The following is a 6025-nucleotide window of genomic DNA, read 5'->3' as shown; positions in this document are numbered from 1 at the left end:
TTTTTGTTGTTGTGGGATTTTTTTCAACATTCACTGAAAATCACTTCTCTCATATTTCCTCTTTATTATTTTCATCACTGTTTAAGAAACGTAACAAAGTCTTATAAAGCATCTAAACCAGCATCATGAAGTGATGTTTAAAGATGGCAGCAAGCTCACAGCATCTCTCAACTCAAGAGCAACATTCAAAGTGCACAGGCTGAAGGAAAGTATTGATTTTATCACATGCAATTACAATACGCCTTTTCATCTGTATCTGGATGTACAATGGGTATCGTTGTTTGTCCCAGCAGTTTACAATACAGAATGTGCACGTCTGTGGGGCTTTTATAAAGATTTCTATTTGCATTGATACGATTGCTTGGATCACAAATTGTTCTAACTTGATTAAAGTCACCAATGATAAAGGTATTCTTGCGCTTACAGTTACCATTATTATCTCTGTTTGCTATCAGATCATCACATCCCCCTTGTGGGATCATGTTGATGATCTGCTGGTTTTCTGAACACGTCCGTTAGTCATGCAGAGCACAGTGCCAGAGAGCGCCACCAGCAGGAACATGGAAGTCTTCATTGTATTTCTATATCGAAAAAGTAAACAGAGTGAATATATAAATCAGTATTATTTCATTTCATTTATTAACTTGTTTATTTTTCCATTTTCCTAAATGTTAATCGTGCTTAACTATTAAAGTAAAAATACAGATAGATAGGAAACTCTCTGAAAAGTCAAACTGTTTTCAGTGAGTTTATATATTTGCCAGAGGAAAGGTCAGGATCTGCATATCTGACCACTTTGAATCAATTTATATCTAAACAGAAATCAGTAAAAGTTCAAATCAGTTTATCAATATCCTCACTTATGAGGATATTGATATCCGTATAACTGGAGTTATTATAGATTTTCATACATGACATTTGTGAAAAAGGCGAGGGTGTCAGGGTCCCTGTGTCTACCCGGTCGCCTCAGTGTGGCTACATGTGTTTTTTTGTTTGGATTTTGTCCCCGCTCTCTCCCTCCCTCCTTCTCTCACTGCCTGGGCGGAGCTCATCTGTGGGCTCCTGCCCTTGGCCCACGCACCTGGTGACACCTGTGGCTCATCACCCAACAGTGTTCCAGTCTCCTTATAAGATGGCAGCCCTGTATTTCTCGTCGCTGGACCGTTGCCGACTCTCGTCAGTGTTAACCCCAGCTCAGTTCGTTCTCGTGTTTCCCTAGCGATCTTCTTACAGTAACCTTTTGCATCTCTGTGAATAGATTTCCCTGGACCTGCCCCTGTGTTACCTGAGCGATCAAGTGTGTGAGGATTGGAGCGAGCTTTTGTGTTTCTTGTGGAGTGTGAAGAGGAGCGTGGAGCGTGGATGGAGTGAGGACTTTGGAGCGTGTGTGGACTGCAAGTGTCTTTCCCCCCTCCTGTTCGTGTGTGGATTCCCGGAACCCGTCTTTTCCCCACTGTGTAAATAGATCACCTGGTGCTTCTGTAAATAAAAAACCTTTATTGTTCCCTACTCAGAGCCTACGCGTGAGTCCGTTCAGTCCCGTTGTGACAGAGGGTAAGGACGTAAATCGACTGGTAAAGAGGGACTGGTGAAGAGTCTGCAGCCGCAGCACCGATCCATCTGTCCATCTCCTGTTCCCTTCTCTGATCACTCGTGAACAAGACTGCGAGTTTTGTAACTTAATAAAAGCAGTAATTTGTTTGCCAGAGGGCCCCTTCCACGTCACACCCTGTTCTTTCCTTCTTGTCTTATATGAAAATTCACTTTGTGGAGCTTTTTGGGAAATTGTTAAACTTCAGGAAGATTCTGAACATGCCCCATCGTTTAGCCAGCTCTTTGGAGCTGAGCAGGTTCAGGCCTGTTGTTGTAAGTTTTATAAAACGATCTCATTTAAACGGATAATCCAGCTGAAGCTTCAGACAGCCGTCAGACAGTGAAACACTGCCATCTGCTGGACGCGAATAACAAAGACGCTGCTTTGACGGGTGAGGGAGTTTCAACAAGTCTGCAACGACTCAAGCATCAAACTACAGAACTATTCTAGCGGACATGGTGCTCTAATGACTGCTTCATTAACGCAGCTCAGAAAGGATCAAACATATCAATAAATTATGAAATAAAAAAATTACTGTTTCACTGCACACACAAACCTTCTCTTATTAGCACAACACTGCCCAGGCCTCAGAGTGTATTCCTTATAGACTATTAAACCTTAGCATGTTATTTTAAAGTCTTACAGGTGAAACAGCCAACCAGTGATCCTAACTGTAATTTAAAATATTCAGCTGCAAAAATGCTTTTAGCAAATAGTTTTTTATGACTGTGCTAAGATTCAATACTAGATTTTTGCTGGTCTGATTAAAAGGTTAAATGTAGAAGTTTTGGGATCATATATTAATACTTCCAAAACAATAAAGTTGTTGTAGAGAATCTATGTTCATTATTGTTGCTCATCATGGAAAGACAAAGACGTCAGACTCTGCTGAAAGATTTTACACTCCTACTCTCTGCACACAGCGGTCTGAGGGACCTTCCAGGATCGGGGATTTTATTTATTTTGTTCTTTTTCGGTCTTACTGGTTAGTAGGTTGTGATTTTCTACCTGTTGATCTCTCATTTGGAACATGATTTGCTCTGGAGCAGATTAGGTTCAAAGCATGAGTTGACCTGGCATTATGTCTTGGATTACAAAAAAATCCCACATTAAACCTTGAAGTTAGCCGGATAAGACAGCGTTCTGTTTCACAGTAAAGGCCTCAGAGAGTTGTTGCTAACCAAAGTCTATCTTGTACAGCCACGCAGCATCTAATGACATTTTGTAACCTGTCACTACAAAGGAGCAGTGAAATGATTGCTGTTTTAGTGCACATACACAGTGTGGTGATCAGTATAAGGACATTAAAGTGATGTTGCAGAAAGCTGCATCTGGTCAGAAGGAAAAAAAACACGCACACTTGGAAGACTTGGCCAGATTTGCACAAAATGAATGGCTTGACAGTGGACAGATACAAGGATGTGGATGGTCACACCCTCGTGCATTAAAGAGGCCGTTCACAAAACCAAACACTCAACAGACACAATAAGACAGCTGATCAGTTTGCCTCACTAACTCATCTACACAAGGCGTGTTGTAGAAGTAGAGCAGGGCGATATGGCCAAAAATATTCATCACGATATAAATTTGAAAATGTGCGATAACGATATAACTGACACGAGACAAAATACTTTACAACTCCACTTCATTTGTGCAAAACAACAACAATCAATGTATTTTCACTTAAATAAGCAACTGCTTTTCATGTGCATTAAACTTATATAAAAATGTAACAGTGCAAATGCAAATTCCTCCCTGACAGTTTAACCAAAAGGCATTTCCAGTGGAAACTGGCCGACATATCCTCAGCACAACCATGTATAATATCCACAAAACTTAAAAAGAGGTTAAACAAACACACAATACAGTAATATTATGTTGAAGCACAGTACGAGGCTCCTGCCTACGATAGCCGTAATGCTCCAACAATCCATCAAGCGGTGCGGCTTCGTAGCTTAGCAAAGTCGTACTAAAACATTTGACAGATTTTCGAGCGCCGTGCACATAAAATCGTTTCCAGGTCAGTAAACACAACCAAATACTTGCAAAAGTATTCGGCCCCCTTGAACTTTTCCCCATTTTGTCACATTACAGCCACAAACATGAATCAATTTTATTGGAATTCCACGTGAAAGACCAACACAAAGTGGTGAACACGTGAGAAGTGGAACGAAAATCAGACATGATTCCAAACATTTTTTACAAATAAATAACTGCAAAGTGGGGTGTGTGTTCAGCCCCCTTTGGTCTGAGTGCAGTCAGTTGCCCATAGACGTTGCCTGATGAGTGCTAATGATTAAACAGAGTGCACCTGTGTGTAATCTAATGTCAGTACAAATACAGCTGCTCTGTGACGGCCTCAGAGGTTGTCTAAGAGAATATTGGGAGCAACAACACCATGAAGTCCAAAGAACACAGCAGACAGGTCAGGGATAAAGTTACTGAGAAATTTAAAGCAGGCTTAGGCTACAAAAAGAAACAACGTCCCACGGAGCACTGTTCAAGCGATCATTCAGAAATGGAAGGAGTATGGCACAACTGTAAACCTACCAAGACAAGGCCGTCCACCTAAACTCACAGGCCGAACAAGGAGAGCGCTGATCAGAAATGCAGCCAAGAGGCCCATGGTGACTCTGGACGAGCTTCAGAGATCCACAGCTCAGGTGGGGGAATCTGTCCATAGGACAACTATTAGTCGTGCACTGCACAAAGTTGGCCTTTATGGAAGAGTGGCAAGAAGAAAGCCATTGTTAACAGAAAACCATAAGAAGTCCCGTTTGCAGTTTGCCACAAGCCATGTGGGGGACACAGCAAACATGTGGAAGAAGCTGCTCTGGTCAGATGAGACCAAAATGCAAAATGCTCTGTGTGGAAAACTAACACTGCACATGACTCTGAACACACCAGCCCCACTGTCAAATATGGTGGTGGCAGCATCATGCTCTGGGGGGGCTTCTCTTCAGCAGGGACAGGGAAGCTGGTCAGAGTTGATGGGAAGATGGATGGAGCCAAATACAGGGCGATCTTGGAAGAAAACCTCTTGGAGTCTGTGTTATTGAAAGAAGCAGAGAAATCGATGAACTGAAGTCCTTTACTCTCTACGTGTTTGACAATCAGGTGAAGTAGAATCAAAAGCACGTCCTCCACTCCTCTATTGGGCTCATGTGCAATCTGCATTGAATCAAGCTGAAGTTCAGTGTCTTCCATAATCACATTTCTGATGATTTTTTCAAAGACTGAGGTGAGGGCAGCAGGCCTGAAGTCGTTTAGAACTTTTGGACGACTAGATTTAGGACCAGGAACCACAACAGCTTCTTTCCAAAGAGAGGGCATGAACGATTTATTCAGAATAACCTAAAATATGGGACTGAGTTGTCTGTGACGGTTCTCAGTCATCCAGGTCATTGTAGACTAAGGAGCTTGCAAAGAAAAGCGTCTGGACTTCTTTGAGTTGCTGTAAGACGTTTCACCTCTCATCTGAGAAGCTTCTTCAGTTCTAAGGGTCAGTTGGTGGGGAGTCCCAGATTTAAACCCAGTGGGAGTTTCCCCCCAAAGAGGGACAAAGGACCCCCTGATGATCCTCTACGTAATCACATGAGCCAAGGTGTGAAAGCGGGTGGGGGTCCTAATCAGCCAGGGTTTCGGGTGAGCTCATTGTGAAACCTGGCCCCACCCTATCATGTGATTTCCTGAGGTCAGATGGCCCAGGATGTGAGTGGGCGTTAAGGTGTCTGGGGAGGGAACTCAAAACTGGATTATAGATTATTTATATTATATATTGATATTATTTATCTGAATATTTATTTATCATAACTCTGTTTCTACACTCACTTTATATGAGTGCTTGTTGTTTCTTGTATATTTGCTGCTATGACAACTCAGTTTCCCTCCTGGATTAATAAAGTTTCTCTGATTCTGAAATACAGTGAGCCATTATATTTGTAGTTTCTAACTAACAATATAAAGGCTCTGCAACCGATAGAGCCACAGCACGTCCCACTGGCAGCTGAAGGAGCTTTTATACAAAGGACTTTGTAATTGAAGCTTTATTTATACAGGTCGGCTCATTGAGACTCAATGTCTCATTTACAAGAGAGACCTGTTCCAGACACACATATTAAAATTACAACAATAAGAGAAAAGTTTGTGTAATGTACTCAGTCACATTAAAAACGAGAACAAGTTCCCAGAGATGGTTTCACAAAAACATGTGTACGTCTTTTGAAGTCTGCAAGTGAAATCAACGGAGAGCCTTAAATCCTTCGGTTATGTTTTCCATGAAGACGGAGCAGAAAAGGAGAACGCCTTCTTCCCAAGCTCTGCATGAACTGATGGAACAGTGGATGTAATGATGTCCTGAGACTGCAGGCTGTGACTAAACTGTTTGCCTAACATGTACTCTGATATATAGGAGGCAGTAACCCAGAAACA

Source organism: Copadichromis virginalis, linkage group LG3 (genome assembly GCF_057382275.1).
Source record: "Copadichromis virginalis isolate Kocher_CV1m ecotype Utaka linkage group LG3, C_Virginalis_male_GT1.1, whole genome shotgun sequence".
Taxonomy (NCBI): domain Eukaryota; kingdom Metazoa; phylum Chordata; class Actinopteri; order Cichliformes; family Cichlidae; genus Copadichromis; species Copadichromis virginalis.
This window is presented reverse-complemented; position numbering follows the sequence as displayed.